The sequence below is a fragment of the Pelobates fuscus genome, chromosome 12 (genome assembly GCF_036172605.1).
Source record: "Pelobates fuscus isolate aPelFus1 chromosome 12, aPelFus1.pri, whole genome shotgun sequence".
Taxonomy (NCBI): domain Eukaryota; kingdom Metazoa; phylum Chordata; class Amphibia; order Anura; family Pelobatidae; genus Pelobates; species Pelobates fuscus.
Genome location: NC_086328.1, coordinates 107076469 through 107094501, shown reverse-complemented (window position 1 = coordinate 107094501; position 18033 = coordinate 107076469). Strand labels below are relative to the sequence as shown.

At 41.3% G+C, this 18033-nt stretch overlaps 1 protein-coding gene across 1 annotated transcript in view; it reads right to left on the bottom strand.

The window, feature by feature from the left end:
* MICAL2 (microtubule associated monooxygenase, calponin and LIM domain containing 2) overlaps positions 1-17226 on the bottom strand; it is a 208706-nt gene extending 191480 nt beyond the window's left edge. The window contains exon 1 of the mRNA XM_063437516.1: positions 16515-17226. The gene's annotated coding sequence lies outside the window, so the exon portion shown is untranslated. The remainder of the gene's footprint in view (positions 1-16514) is intronic.
* Positions 17227-18033: the final 807 nt, after the last annotated feature.

Genomic DNA, 18033 nt, shown 5'->3' with positions numbered 1-18033 from the left:
ATGTTTTCTAATCACACATAATCCGTATTCTCTGGGAATCTGGACGGAATATATTTATTCTGTTTTGCTATATCAGTAGTAACACGTATAACCTAGAAACATCCTAAATGTACAGACTGGCTGCAATATGAATGATAGAAAGCCTGCTGTATACACACCATGCACAGCTTGCCTGCAGTATACACAATGTGCACAGCCTGCAATATACACACCAGGCACAGCTTGCCTGCAGTATACACACCGTGCACAGCTTGCAGTATACCCAATGTGAACAACCTACAGTATACACACCGGGCACAGCTTGCAGTATACACCGTGCATAGCTTGCCTGCAGTATACACACTGTGCACAGCTTGGAGTATACACACCGGGCATAGCTTGCAGTATACACACCGTGCAAAGCCTGCCGTATACACACCGGGCACAGCCTGCCGTATACACACCGGGCACAGCCTGCCGTTTACACACCGTGCACAGCTTTCCGTATATACACTGTGCACAGCATGCCTGCAGTATACACACCATGCACAGCCTGCAGTATACACACTGTGCACAGCTTGCCATATACACACCAGGCACAGCTTCCAGTATACACAACGTATACAGCCTGCAGTATACACACCGTGCACAGCCTGCAGTATACACACTGTGCACAGCTTGCCATATACACACCAGGCACAGCTTCCAGTATACACAACGTATACAGCCTGCAGTATATACACTGTGCACAGCTTGCAGTATACACACTGTGCACAGCTTGCCATATACACACCAGGCACAGCTTCCAGTATACACAACGTATACAGCCTGCAGTATACACACCATGTACAGCTTGCAGTATACACACCATGCTCAGCTTGCCATATACACACAGCTTGCCGTATACACACCATGCTCAGCTTGCCATATACACACAGCTTCCAGTATACACACTGTGCACAGCCTGCACCGTACATATAACTGAATGAACATAGACCACTACTACATCTCTGCAGCTTGTTGCGTCCTCCAGTCTGACTAAGAGGCATAAAACATCCTCATGGGTGAAGATCTTCTGTGAAAACAATCCAGCGAAGCAGAGAAGAGCATTTTGTTACCATTCCCTACCATGTGTATCAGCACACAAATCATTTCACTTTAAACAGTAATCCATGTCTGGGCTCTGAATGGACTTGCCCAAAATTGCAGCAGTGGTTTCAGTTGCAGTGTGAATGCCAAACACATACAGTGCACGTTTAACCCCTTTATATCACAATCGTCCAGACAGGTTATCTTGTTTGAAGGGTTAATAATTTTTTTTGTATCAAAGCTCTGCTTTACAGCTAGATGTGAGTTGCAATGTAACACAAAATGGAGAAATAAAGTAAACAGAGCTCGGATACACGTCAAGGGCTCGTGAGCTGCAACACTGTAACCACCTAATAGGGAGCTCCAATAGGGGGGTAACCCTCCAAAAAATGCAATATAACAAAAATAAAAAAAGTCCTACCAAGTGCAGTGATTAAAGAAAAAGAAACTGCTCGACACATTTCGGCATGTTCAAAACACCGTCGTCAGGAGCACTTTTTTTTTTTTTTACCACTATGGTTATTGATTTTTAGGTGTTTATTTATGTATAACTTTAGTAGGGAGAGTTTGTTCAGGTAGACACGAGTGGACAGACCACGCTATTTAGTACTCCAGATAATGGATCCCCTGGGCACCGTTTAGTAGATCTCCTTTTTTTTTAAAGTTATACTTTTTCTTTGCATATCCCTTTTTTATACTTAGATTGATTAAATGTAGGGCCTCCCTTCCTCATTTCTTATACCAGTGGAGCTCTCCTGATGTTAGTTACCCCTTGTGGGATTCTATACCTCGCTATCTCCTATTTCCGTGAGTTGCAATATACAAACATATTGGAGTTTCCTCTAAATCGGGGAACTGGTGAGAAGTTACAGGAGAATGGCGAATTTTAAGTAAAAATGGATACATTTATAACTATTCACAATTTTAGGCTCTCAGCCTATCCGTTGCTTCCCGATTCTTCGGCACAGCGATCTAGTGCCAGACTCAACTGTTTCGGGTAAACCGTTTGTAAACAGTTTACTCCCTTGAGGTAAGCCAGCTCCAGTTGACCTCCTTGAACCATAACAACTTTATTCAGTTTACCGGAGTGTCCCTTTAATTCAGGCCAAAATAGCCAAGCTGTGGCTAGAGTTGGTGAATATTATTTATATCAGCTATTGTGTCCTCAATATTCTACAATATTATATTTTCTCCATCAAACAGGTCCTATTCACCACTGTAACATATCAAACCCCCGATTAGCCCACTGGAATAAGAAGTAACCGGGGATGATGCCCCTAAAATACTAGTTAGCTGCATTCTTTTGGTTACAAGTAAAGTCAAAGGGAAACCTATTTTAGGTAAGTCACCCTTAACCTTTGAACCAGAATGTGATGACAAAACAAGGATATCTGCATTCCTGAATGCAAAAGGAAAGCACAACCTATCTGTCTGTCTACTGCTTGGAGGGCTGCCAAAAATAATTCAAAAATATTGTAACATAACATTAAACAACCTCCAACCAGGTGATATTCCCAGGGAGAATTAAAAAATAGCTGAATAGCTTCTGTGAACTCAATTCAAAGACAGAAGCTAAACACATGGGGGTTTATTCACCAAATAGTGAGCTTCCAGACAGCTAGGAAATGATTTTAAGTATATCATTTTTCCCAACTCAATGGTTTTGTCTTAAAACTTTGTCAGTTGGTTGTTAAAGACTGATTTGAAGTGGTGATGGTGCCTGGAGTTTGTGTGCAGCGTTTCAATATGTGTAGCTCCACCCGCGGAAGTGTTATTGGGGTGTCATCAACCAGTCCTGCTAATGACATTCTGTGCAAATTTCATTGCACAGAATGTCACTGATTAGCAAAGAGCAAACAGTTGAAGAACACAGTCAATGAATGGCGACGACATCAGTTCCCAGAGCTCTGCAGAAGCCAGACGTGCGTCACCAAACCAGAATGGGGTCTCAGAGCTCAGAGGGGGCCCAGCTAAGATGGCAAACCATTGCTAAACGGTTTGCCCGTTATCAGGAACTTTGTGCCAGGGTACTCCTAGCAGGCATAGGCAGCCTTTGGCACTGCAGATGTTTTGGACAACACCTCCCTTGATGCTTTGCCAGCATTATGGGTGTAAGAGCATTATGGGGGATGTAGTCCACAACATCTGGAGTGCCAACGGTTGCCTATCCCTGTCCTATAGTGTGCTGCTGTGGTTATGATGCTTGGAGTAAATCCCTTTAAAATCCAACAAGTTATCATTTAGTTAACAAATAATGTAATAAACACTGGTGTTTACTTGATAAACACTAAATTAAATTGAATTAAAAATCAGATTGCTAAGTTTAGGTTAAAAGCTGCAGTGAAGACATTCTCTAACTAATTAATTCACTACAATTCACAACTTGCTGAATAAACTCCATGGAGAACTGAATAAAGTAAATTTCTAATTATTCCAAAAATAGTTGAGCTGCAAAAATCAAAAAGAGCTGAACATTTTTCCATTAGAAAATGTTGGTCTTAATATTGCAGTTCCTGACCTAGAAGCGAACTGGATGCACAAGAGTAGAGCTCCTCACCGGCCCCACAAACAGCAGCTAATATGGGCACCTTTAACCTGCACTTTTACAGGGTGGGGAAATTGGGTCAAAGGTTGGGTCACAGAAAGGTGGAATTTTTTTTTTACAAAATAAAAAATAATTCACACGCAAAAATAACAACAAAAAAACAAAAACAAAACTTACATATATTTTGAAAAAAAAAAATAAAAAGGGGAAAAACAAACAATATACTACTAAGAAAATATATACATGCACTATTACACTACGAAACACATAGACATGACAAATTATTATTATTATTATTATGATATTTATAGAGCGACGTCAAATTCCGCAGCGCTTTACAAATGGGAGCAGGTACTTATCGCACCAACCGGCATACAGATACGTGGGGACATCAAGTACGTGGGGGGAGGGAGTGGGTAGGGACGTAGACGTAGACCACAACAATGGTTGCTCAGTATGTAGTACTGGACAGTCATAAGTATTCTAGTGATGCCTGAAGTTGAGAGGGCCAAGGACGTGTTCTTTGCACCGCACCAAACTCCACACATTGGGGGAAGGAGTACATAAGGTTCTTGTTGAATGCTATTGATGTGCTGTAATGCTATTACGTATTGCTTGCACTGTGTATATTTTTCACTGGTTAATTGTACCTCCACTATGTACAATTAACCCATATACACATCCCACCTGAGACCCACACACCGAAATCAGCATGGCATGCCCACTCCCTCACGCAGTGTCCATACCCCTAAGCCTAAGCTAAGCCTGGATGGACCTATACCCAAATGCCAGTGGACACTTCCAAGATATCACCACACACTGATCCCGGTCATGCGGGACCAGCTGGGGGACACTGGGGGGGGGGGGGGGTTGGGGGCAGAGAGGGAAGGGTCACATAACCCCAAGGCGCCCACAGTGAAGAGAGCTGGTGGATAAAACACAGACAAACCAGGTAGATGCAGTGTGAGGCCTCAACTACGCTCACCCTTCGGTACAAAATGTTAAAATGTGTAAAGTGCTAGTTATATTCAATGTATTGTCTAATCTTGCTGTATTATGTGGGGGATGAAACGGTGATGAAGGTCCATGTCCCGTTGCTTCAATATGGACACATGTCCAAGGAGAGCGGCGGAACATGCACCCCAGCTTAGTCTGGCGAGTGGTAAGACTAGACTGACCGTACTTTGTACAACCTATTTTCTCTTCTACCTATTTCTTTCTTTACCTATCCTTCCTATCTATATTCTTGGTTCGGCAGGGGTCGAGGGGGGCACCTGGGTGTCCTTACGCCACGGAGGGAAATATGAGCTGTCGGGGGGGGGGGGGGGGAGGGAGGAGTGACTACGAATGTGCCCATTCACAAGAAAGGTAATAGGGAGGAGTCTGGCAACTATAGGCCAGTAAGCCTTACTTCAGTAGTGGGGAAAGTGATGGAAACCATGTTAAAGGATAGGATTGTTGAACATCTAAAAACACATGGATTTCAAGATCAGAGACAACATGGCTTTACTTCAGGGAGATCATGCCAAACTAATCTTATTGATTTTTTTGATTGGGTAACAAAAATTATAGATCAGGGTGGTGCAGTAGACATTGCTTACCTAGATTTCAGTAAGGCTTTTGACACTGTTGCACATATAAGGCTTATCAATAAACTGCAATATTTAAGTTTGGATTCCAATATTGTTGAATGGGTGAGGCAGTGGCTGAGTGACAGGCAACAGAGGGTTGTAGTCAATGGAGTATATTCGAAGCTTGGGCTTGTCACCAGTGGGGTACCTCAGGGATCTGTACTTGGACCCATTCTCTTTAATTTTTTTATTAGTGATATTGCAGAAGGTCTTGATGGTAAGGTATGTATTTTTGCTAATGATACTAAGATATGTAACAGGGTTGATGTTCCAGGAGGGATAAGCCAAATGGCTAATGATTTAGGTAAACTAGAAAAATGGTCAGAGTTGTGGCAACTGACATTTAATGTGGATAAGTGCAAGATAATGCATCTTGGACGGAAAAACCCAAGGGCAGAGTACAGAATATTTGATAGAGTCCTAACCTCAACATCTGAGGAAAGGGATTTAGAGGTGATTATTTCTGATGACTTAAAGGTAGGCAGACAATGTAATAGAGCAGCAGGAAATGCTAGCAGAATGCTTGGTTGTATAGGGAGAGGTATTAGCAGTAGAAAGAGGGAAGTGCTCATGCCATTGTACAGAACACTGGTGAGACCTCACTTGGAGTATTGTACGCAGTACTGGAGACCGTATCTTCAGAAGGATATTGAAACTTTAGAGAGAGTTCAGAGAAGGGCTACTAAACTGGTTCATGGATTGCAGGATAAAACTTACCAGGAAAGGTTAAAGGATCTTAACATGTATAGCTTGGAGGAAAGACAAGACAAGGGGCTTGAATATGTGGGACTCCAAAGAATTTACCAACTATACATGGGGGACAAAATCGTCCCACATGACGAACTTAAAAATAGAACAAAACTAAAAACTTTAGACTATTTTCGGTACCTAGAGTTCAGGGACTTCACCCAAAGTCCACACATTAAAAAAGCAGCCCTAAAACAGCAAAAAATTTTCAAAAAAAATCTGTGATGCAGAAACATATATCACTAGGCTCTCTACTCACTCTTATTCACCAACATGATAGACTGGAGGGACTGCGTTACACTGACAAGTGGGAAGCAGAGTTGGGGGAGACATTGGAGGGAACTGACTGGCAGGACATCTGGGAGGCTAACGGACGGACCTCAATGTTTGTCACAATGCAAGAGCAATCGTATAAAACAATGTTCCGGTCGTACACGAAAGCGGTCAAATTCTACCACATGCACAAAACACCGACCAACCAATGTTGGAGACTATGCAGACATAGAGGCACGTATTAAGATATGTGGTGGGACTGCCCTTGGGTGTAAACGCTATGGGAAAAAGTTAGCAAATTAATAACAAACGTCTTAAACAGACCACTGACGCCTGACCAGTGGGTGCTATTACGATCTAGACTACTTGATGGATGGACTAGACCAGAACAAAAACTGATCCACAAAATTGCCCTAGCGGCCAGAAGGTCAATAGCTCAAACCTGGCTATGGTCAGTTGTCCCATCCATCGACATGGTACTACTAAAACTTAAAGATACATACTTAATGGACAAATTGACCGCCCAAGTCAGAGGTAACAATGTCCTATCTTTATTGAATCAGAGGACCATGTTTATAGCCATTTCTTAGATGCAGAGGATGGGGTGGGTTCAAGATAAAACTTATTATTGGCTAAATTTTTAGACACCTGTATCCTTGGTTAGTTGCTCCCTGGCTTTTATTTGAAAGACTGGGGCAAAAAGACAGGGGAAAAGCTTTATGTTTCAAATTCAACATTTATGAACTTTGGGCAGAGTGAAACTCAAAAATATCTACTAAAAAAAAAAAATCCTGGCGGGGCAAATGGATAATTTCACCATTTAATACTAGCAATTACCTAATTAGGGATGATAAAAGCACATAAACACTTTATAGAGATGATTTCATTAATAGTGTGGGAATCAGGAATCAGAATGTGAAGTCCCCACACCTAGGTAAATGTCAGGATTACAACAAAAAATCTGTATATAAACTGATAATTGATCCCAAATCCATAGAATGTACTTCAAAGAAAGACTATGGGCTGTATTTACTATACTGGGAATAAAAGGCCACAATTTCCTGACTGGGAAATTATCTTATTTGGAAAAAACAGTGTTGCAATATGCACGACTGTGACTGACCCCTAGAATTCTGGGGGGGACAGTGATTGTCGGGGGGGAGCACCACTAAACTACAGCAGGGGACGATTTAGCACTAGGAAAATCAGCCACAAACCAATGGACCAAGTGTAATATATATAAAAGGACCCCAAACACACAGACCTTAGTCTACAACAAAGAGTACTATAATCCGTGTTACCAGATATTAGATTGTCCGAGCTTCATGTAAGAATGGTCAGAGAGATAGTCAAGGTAAACGTTAGACAAGCCAAAATTTAGAAATACAAAGAACAGAGCAAATGGTAATCAAACTAAGATCAGTGACAGGAAATCAGAAATATCACAAACGCACTATTGGGCCAAACAAGAACCACGATTGGGACAAGAAATGCCAGGATTTAAATACTAGTGGCTTTATTTGAATTGGGCCAGAACCAGAAGACGCAAGACAGGAGGATCGGCAATTTCACGTCATTTGCAACTTAATTTGCGTCTGCCAAATAGGCACTCTGTGACACAAGATATATAAATAGATATGTATAAGCAGCGGTGGGGAGGAGTCTCAGAATCAATAAGTATGACACCAAGACTCTGTGTGTATTATAGCTTAGGGAGAGATGTACTAATATTATACCCCAAGCTATAATAAACATAGCTGTAACACACCTATTTGTGAAAAACTGACCTATTATACACAGAGCTGTAATACACTGAGCTATAATACAACAAGCTGTAATAAACTGTGTTGTCATACACTGAACTGCAATATAACAAGCTATAATACACTAAGCTGTAATAATACACCAAGCTAAAATACAAAAAGAGTTAAAAAAAAAAAAAACACACTGATCTCTAACACTCCAAATGTAATACACAGATCTGTAATAAACTAAGCGGTAATACACTGAACTGTGATACAGTATATCAAGCTATGATACACTAAGTTGTACTAATGCACTGAGTTAAAACACACTGAGTTATAATACACTGATCTGTAATAATCACTGAGATGTTATATATAAAACTATAACACACCAAGCTATTATACACCAAGTATAATACACTGAGCCATTAAACTGAGCTGTAATAATACCCCAAGCCGTAATACCCTGACCTGTAATACCCTGAGCCCTAATACACTGAGCCGTAATACACTGAGCCGTAATACACTAAGCTGTAATACACGGAGCCGTAATATACTGAGCTGTAATATACTAAGCCGCAATGCACTGTGCTGTAATAGCCTGAGTAGTAATACACTGAGCCATAATACACTGAGCTGTAATACACTAAGCCGCAATGCACTGTGCTGTAATAATACCATGAGCAGTAATACACTGAGCCGTAATAATACCCTGAGCCGCAACACACTGAGCTGTAATAATATCCTGAGCCGTAATACACTGAGCTGCAATACCCAGTTCCCTAATACACTGAGCCGTAATACACTAAGCCACAATGCACTGTGCTGTAATAATACCCTGAGCAGTAATACACTGAGCCGTAATAATACCCTGAGCCGCAACACACTGAGCTGTAATAATACCCTGAGCAGTAATATACTGAGCTGTAATACCCTGACCCATAATACACTGAGCCGTAATACCCTGTGCCCTAATACACTGAGCCGTTATACCCTGTGCCCTAATACACTGAGCTGTAATAATACCCTGAGCAGTAATACACTGAGCTGTAATACCCTGACCCATAATACACTGAGCCGTAATACCCTGTGCCCTAATACACTGAGCCGTAATACACTGAGCCGTAATACCCTGTGCCCTAATACACTGAGCTGTAATACCCTGTGCCCTAATACACTGAGCTGTAATACCCTGTGCCCTAATACACTGAGCCGTAATACCCTGTGCCCTAAGACACTGAGCTGTAATACCCTGTGCCATAATACACTGAGCTGTAATACCCTGAGCCGTAATACACTGAGCCGTAATACCCTGTGCCCTAATACACTGAGCTGTAATACCCTGTGCCCTAATACACTGAGCCGTAATACCCTGTGCCCTAATACACTGAGCTGTAATACCCTGAGCCGTAATACCCTGAGCCGTAATATCCTGTGCCCTAATACACTGAGCCGTAATACCCTGTGCCCTAATACACTGAGCTGTAATACCCTGTGCCCTAATACACTGAGCTGTAATACCCTGTGCCCTAATACACTGAGCCGTAATACCCTGTGCCCTAATACACTGAGCCGTAATACCCTGAGCCGTAATACCCTGTGCCCTAATACACTGAGCTGTAATACCCTGTGCCCTAATACACTGAGCCGTAATACCCTGAGCCGTAATACCCTGAGCCGTAATACCCTGTGCCCTAATACACTGAGCTGTAATACCCTGTGCCCTAATACACGGAGCCGTAATACCCTGTGCCCTAATACACTGAGCCGTAATACCCTGTGCCCTAATACACTGAGCCGTAATACCCTGAGCCGTAATACCCTGTGCCCTAATACACGGAGCCGTAATACCCTGTGCCCTAATACACTGAGCTGTAATACCCTAAGCCGTAATACCCTGAGCTGTAATACCCTGAGCTGTAATACCCTGAGCTGTAATACCCTGAGCCGTAATACCCTGAGCCGTAATACACTGAGCTGTAGTACACTAAGCCGCAATGCACTAAGCCGTAATAATATCCTGAGCCGCAATACACTGAACAGTAACACACTGAGCTATAATAATACACTGAGCCGTAAAAATACACTGAGCGATAATGCACTGAGCCATAATACACTGAGCCATAATGATTACATTACTTCCCCTTTAAGAATGGCAGATGTTTAAGGACCGATAAGCAGGACAGATATTTAAGGAAGTGTTTTGCAGGGCACGTTTTTGAAGAAGTTAAGGAGGAAGTAAAATGCAAACATTTAGGGCATTCCCTTCAGGCAGTATAGGATTTGGCCTGTCAATAAACATTGTAAAGAAAAGTATTGTGTACTGTGTGAAAGGTTGTGCAAACAGGGGTCTAAACACCACCTGTCCTCTCTGCACCAATCACGCTGCAGACATAATAATATAAAGCACGCTAAGTATGAGTCATTCTGCAAACTCTCATACTGTACCTTTATACCCAGAATGCTTTGCAGCCTGATAAGGGGAGCCGTGTGATTCAGTAATACTGATTAAAGTCGAACATTCTTGTTTTATGTCTGACCTGACAGCTACTATTTGCTGTAGTGACTGAAACCTGCAGGGAGTTTGCTTTCCTGTAAGACAGATAATATTTGTTTATGTACCTAGTAGCACTGCATCAGGGAGCTATGCTGCTTGCGCTCAGCGACGGATAAAATCTAAGAAACGATAGACATAATATAACTAAGACGTACAAATCCGGCAGCACAGAGACACAAGGACTGGCCAACGCAAATATTAATTACAAGACTGTCTGTCATGGCGCCGACGTGTTTATTGTAATAACATTCTAAAATCAAAAATACTGGTTTATTTGAGATTTGGAATGGTGTCACATGTTAAAATTAATGCTAAGGTACGATGTGGGCTATTTTACCTTATTATACTTCTTTCTGAAGACAATCTAAGACTCAGGAAAAATGCAAATTAACTTCCAGTGCTGAAGCTCAGTCTCACGGTATACATTTTGACCCTTGGCTGTCCCAAGGACGACCTGAGCCGGTTATAGTGACTGAGCCAATTGAATAGTACCAATTACGAAACAATAGAAAATAAAACAAGAAGGCAATTTAAAGCCAGGCATTATCAATAATTGTATTAAGTTAAAAATAAAAATGAGAGATTCGTTTTAAGAATGCGTGTTAAAGATTTACTCCAAAGCCACTGTAATGGCTAATGTGCATTAAAACACTGGTAGCCAATCTCCATTTCTCAGAATTTGAACACCCTGACGAACAACTGGGGAGGATCACACGGCAAACTCTAAACAAAAAAATAAAGCAGGCACCAACTTAAATATCTTTATTTTTATCAATTTTAATCCTTCACCAAACCAGGAGTTTACTAGGGCTAAGATAAATAAAGATAAAGATAAATACTTCTCCAGGCCTATTTTACTTAGCTCTTTATTTAGTAAACACATTCCTTATACTTGTCACATAAAGTCAGTAAATATGTGTACATTTTCATAGTTCCATTGGCAGAACATTGCACAAACTGAATCTGCATTGTTACAGAAATATTTTTACATCCAAGGAGAGCAATGGCCCTTTTCCAAGGGTTGTCTGATTGCGCCATGTAAGGGTGGTTGAGAATCCAGGGGGGCTTTTACTTAATCTAACTCTAAACTGGCAATTTACTAGCACTCTGTAGCAGCCCAAGCAGTAACAAGCATTGTGCAATTACAAAAATGCCCGGATAGCGAAGGATGCTCCTTCATTTAATATAATGTTCCAGACATGACATCATAGTGAATGTGGCAAACATAGCTCTTGCGGACAGACTATGAAATGTCAGGCACAGCTCACCCTTCAACATTTAAAGGATTAAATCTGAGGGCACAGGGCATTTTTTAAAAACTTTTTTCCCCCAAAACACTTACCAGACTCAAAAATAGACAAATTATAGAAGCTGTGAACAGTTTTTCCTAGTTACACAGTAACCTTTTAACACATGCATTTAACAGAACATTTAGGGGCATATACACTTAGCCCTGAAACCGTAGCTGCACAATTTAGGCCAATCTAGCTATGGATATTTACGCATGTGTGCGTCTTAATTCAGTTTTGCAGAAAACGGATCTTGTGGCGAGGCTGAATGTTTACACACAACATAGAGAAGGATGTCACTTAACTCACAGGATGTTGCTGTGCAGCTGACAGGCCTTATCCTGCCTTGTCTAGAGGCTGTGGTTAAATTGTGGCAGTGCCAACGCGACGCAGCTCCACATTAACCAATGAATCAGCCACTCCTGGGAAAGTGACAAAGCAGAGCTAATTTTTGAAGAATGGATTCAGGCCCTAAACAAAAACAGGGTTTATTCATTAAACCATACACTGCTGAGAAATCACCAGGGATGTGCAAATGTATTACCATACTTTGGATATGCAATACCAGAGCTACAGGCTTGCAGAGTTATTGAAGGTGAGAATTGAAAGAGAATATCTAATTGAATGCCAAAGTAGCCAAATTGAAAGCATAGCTGACTTAGATCACTTGCCCAGTTCGGCTAGACCAGGGATAGGCAACCTTCGGCTCTCCAGATGTTGTGGACTACACGTCCCATGATGCTTTGCCAGCATTATGTGTGTAAGAGCATTATGGGGGATGTAGTCCACAACATCTGGAGAGCCGAAGGTTGCCTATCCCTGGGCTAGACCTTAAATTTGAAATTCAATTTAAATTCTCACTTCAGTAAATAACCCTGTTGGGAACTTATTTCCTTAAACCCAGGAGATGTGGAGTACGGACAAAGGAATTGAAAATGTTAGGGAAAAATAGCCAAAATTTATAATTCCCTTTTTCATTTCTCCATAATTATCTATTTAGTGAGCAAACATCGTAAATAAACAAGGTGATAAAAAGTGTCCAATATTTTCCCAGCCCATACTTTGCAGTTGTCATTTGAGGAGTGACTGTATCCACCCCACAGATGATACAGTGCGTTACTCTGTCGGTTTGTTTGGGTAAAGCGTACAAGTCATTTAACGGGTGTAAGCTGGGATTCATAAGCTGCTATATTTGTGTCACAGTCTGCCACTGCCCACAAAAGGCAATTAGGTAACAAATTCAGATATTTGGAATAACCAAAATCGTTATTTACTAAACCTCAAATTACCAGTAAACTTCAAATTGTAGGCCAAAACAGCAACTTTTGAAGTTATCTATGTTTCTAGCACAGCCAAAAGTGATGATCTGGACAAATACGTAATTTATTTGTGATTTTTGCCAATCTAATTGTTCTAATTCTGGAATTTCTACACTAAAATGATTTTAACACACTTAGATTAGCTCAGCAAATTTGATAACTACAAAGACCTCATCACTTTTGAGTATATATAAACACAAAAATGATAACAATAAGATAATATTCCCATTATATGCCTAAAGGAGACGCTAAGCCTTGTCCAGTAAATTTCAAGACCAGAAAATCCTGTTATTTATCAATAGACAGTAACTGTTCGTTACTCCAGCAGGATCAATTAATGAATCAAAATACATCTCATCACTGTAAAGAAAACACTCATAACACAAGCCACAAACACATTAAATATTCTACAATTTACGAACATCCTGAGCGTGTTTAAAACATTTGCCTCATTATCGCATGACACCAAAATATTTTGTTTATCTGAAATATTAGTATTTTTATTGTCATCCATTGTGTGTGTGTATATATATATATATATATATATATATATATACATATATATAAAATGTTTAACGCTTTTAGGGATTTTGACTTAAGTAAGAATTATAGCAAATTATAACCCGAATGGCAAAATTTAGGTATATCCCCGTTGGGAGAATTTTCCAATCATTCCATTATGCACCATTTATGCTAGTGAGAAAATCTCTGGTCACTTAGTACATATAGCAAGAGATTGTTCTTAGCAAAGCACAGATAATGCTACAAATTGTAGCCTCAATTTATATAGCACTAACATATTCCGCAGCGCCTGACACATTAGGCGAAATGTATAAGAGCAGGGTTAAGTGTGAGAAACAGGAATGTTGACAGAAGAATTAGAGAGCTTGGTCAAGAAGCTTACAATCTTAAGGGAGAGAACCTGAGTGAGACACAAGGCATTGATAGGATGTTGGAGTCCTAGTATATTTAAATTTTACTATATATATATATATATATATATATATAAATATACTGGTAGGACTGGAGGTACTAGGTGAACCTAATTGATGGGGTTTAACCCCTTAAGGACCAAACTTCTGGAATAAAAGGGAACCATGACATGTCACACATGTCATGTATCCTTAAGGGGTTAATGGGGTTATTACCAAAATACTGTCACAATCATTTATATAGCATCAAAATATACCTCAGCAAGTGTAACATGTCTGTTTGTCCTGGAATATACAGCAAGAGTTACATTATATTTATCAGTGGATCACTATTTGCATTGGGTTGGAATATCACTTGTACCTGGGAATGTGACTGTATAATTGGGGTTTATTCGTTAAAGGGGAGTTGTGGAGACATATAGTTACATAGGGTCCCTTCTATTCCTGCTCAGGGGCTATGGACCCCCAGCCTAACCAAGCTCTGACAGCCAGAGCACATCTCACAGGAAGTGAAAATTAGTCCTGGGAGTTTAGTGACATTCTAAAAGGAGTACAGGAATTTAACCCCTTTATGGAGACACAAGTTATAGTATGGCAACTGTAGCAGTAATACTCAGTATCAAAATATATCTACCATATGAGGGATACTAGGTAGCAGTGATACTCAGTGTTACTATATAGCAGCAATGTGAGGGATACTAGCTGTCAGAGATAGTGTCATTATATATCAACCATATGAAGGATACTAGCTAGCAGTGATACTCAGAATCAGTATATAGCAGCAGAATGAGGGATACTAGCTAGCAGTGATACTCAGTGTTACTATATACCAGCAATATGAGGGATACTAGCTAGCAGTGATACTTAGTGTCACTATATAGCAGCAATGTGAGGGATACCAGCTAGCAGTGATACTCAGTGTCATTATATAGCAGCAATAGGAGGGATACTAGCTAGCAGTGATACTCAGTGTTACTATATAGCAGCAATACAATATGAAGGAGATCTGCTAGCAGTGATACTCAGTGTCATTATATATCAACAATATGAAGGATACTAGCTAGCAGTGATACTCAGAATCAGTATATAGCAGCAGTATGAGGGATACTAGCTAGCAGTGATACTTAGTGTCACTATATAGCAGGAATGTGAGGGATACTAGCTAGCAGTGATACTCAGTGTCATTATATATAAACCATATGAGGGATACTAGCTAGCATTGATACTCAGTGTCACTATTAGCAGCAATACAATATGAAGGAGATCTGCTAGCAGTGATACTCAGTGTCATTATATATCAACCATATGAAGGATACTAGCTAGCAGTGATATTCAGAATCAGTATATAGCAGCAGTATGAGGGATACTAGCTAGCAGTGATACTAAGGTCACTATATAGCAGGAATGTGAGGGATACTAGCTAGCAGTGATACTCAGGGTTACTATATAGCAGCAATGTGAGGGATACTAGCTAGCAGTGATACTTAGTGTCACTATATAGCAGGAATGTGAGGGATACTAGCTAGCAGTGATACTCAGTGTTACTATATAGCAGCAATGTGAGGGATACTAGCTAGCAGTGATACTCAGTGTCACTATATAGCAGCAATATGAGGGATACTAGCTAGCAGTGATACTCAGTGTCACTATATAGCAGCAATATGAGGGATACTAGCTAGCAGTGATACTCAGTGTCACTATATAGCAGCAATATGAGGGATACTAGCTAGCAGTGATACTCAGTGTCACTATATAGCAGCAATATGAGGGATACTAGCTAGCAGTGATACTCAGTGTTACTATATAGCAGCAATGTGAGGGATACTAGCTAGCAGTGATACTCAGTGTCACTATATAGCAGCAATATGAGGGATACTAGCTAGCAGTGATACTCAGTGTCACTATATAGCAGCAATATGAGGGATACTAGCTAGCAGTGATACTCAGTGTCACTATATAGCAGCAATATGAGGGATACTAGCTAGCAGTGATACTCAGTGTCACTATATAGCAGCAATGTGAGGGATACTAGCTAGCAGTGATACTCAGTGTCATTATATAGCAGCAATATGAGGGATACTAGCTAGCAGTGATACTCAGTGTCATTATATAGCAGCAATACAATATGAAGAATACCTGCTAGCAGTGATACTCAGTGACACTATATAGCAGCAATGATAAATAATTCATTAGTTATGGCTCCTGTGACAACATGAGACCTGATCCCAGACAGGAAAACTGAGCTGTGACCAGCCTGGTAGTATGGGGGTGCGGTGGGGACACCCAGGGGCCCAGCTGTAAGCAGCAACAACCCCAATACATGCACACTCACCCTCATACAGCAAGTTTACACTCACCCTCATAAGACATGAGCCTCAATGGGAGTCACAGTCTTGCAAGTCTCTTACCATGAGCAGGTGCGCAGTGCCCCACAACAGGGGCCCTCAGCAGAAGGATTCAGTACTCCCAGACTAGCAGGGCGCTCTCAGTAATCCCAGGCAGGCAGAGCGCTGTCAGTACTCCTAGGCAGGCAGGGCACTCTCAATACTCCCAGGCAGGCAGAGCACTATCACTGTTCCAGGCAGGCAAGACACTATCAGTGCCCTCAGGCAGGGAGGGCACTCTCAGTAATCCCAGGCAGGCAAGACACTATCAGTACTCCCAGGCAGGAAGGGCACTCTCAGTAATCCCAGGCAGGCAGAGCACTATCACTATTCCCAGGCAGGGAGGGCACTCTCAGTAATCCCAGGCAGGGAGGGCACTCTCAGTACTCCCAGGCAGGCATGGCACTCTCAGTAGATCTAAGGAGGAGCAGACACAGAGCACACTGCATAGAGCTCCCGGGCAGTGCAGTGTTTAAATCCCAGGCAATGCAGTGTGTTTAATCCCAGGCAGTGCACTGCATTTAAATCCCAGGCAGTGCACTGTGCTTAGCTCCAAAGTATCCAGAGTGATGTGTATAAGTCCAAGACATGCAGTGAACTGTTGAAACTGTAGGTCCCAGGTAGGCAGTGCACTGTATACAGTTATTCCCAGTCTCTGCTCTCAGGCTTGCAGAGTGCAGTCTGACAGCTCTCTCACTCAATCACTCCCTGCCTGGCTGCACTCACTCTGTGCCTGGTGCTGTCTGACAGTTCCCTCACTTACTCCCTGCCTGGCTGTGCAGGCTTGCCGGCTGTGAGCCAATCAGATACATGATTCGAGTGATTGGCAGGGTATGAGTCCCTCCCCCTTGCTGGCTGCTGTCATATTGTATTCCTCAGTGTGACAGTATCAAAGGCATGGTGTGATTGTAACAAAGTGAGTTTAGGACTCCCAGTGAGCCATGATCAAGGCTGGGGGGACAGGGGCAGGGGTTACACTATCAAAGTGAGTTCAGGACCCCCAGGGTCCCCTGAGCATTGCTGGTACTTTGGCATTTGGAGCCAAGAAATACATTTTTTTTTAGAAAATAGTTGCATTTAGCTATTAATTGTCATTATTTTAGTTTACTATTTTTGCAATCCAATTGTTAGTGTTAAACAATCAGTGTTAATAATCCCCTATAATAAAATAATGCTGACATGTTCACTTTTTTCTGAGGTATACATTATTCTGTCCATAGATTGGAACTGCCATTTCTCTAAGATTGTTATCACTGAATAAAAACACAGAATGTTACTTAGACAGGGCAAATCCAAGGCAAACAAATACAAACAGTGGTGGATTTTTTCCTGTTTTTTTGCCAATGCCCCTTTCCGGTGTATCAAACCAGCCTGTCACATTTGTTTTTCTGGATTTTGCCAGACTGACTGTAACTTAATAAAATGTTCGAAAAAAATGGGTGCAGCAGAACCTCACTTTAATTCATGGATTCAGTGCCGCTAATTCTGTCTGGGGGAAAAAACAGGCAAAAAGTGTCAGGAGAGAGGAACATTTTGACACAAC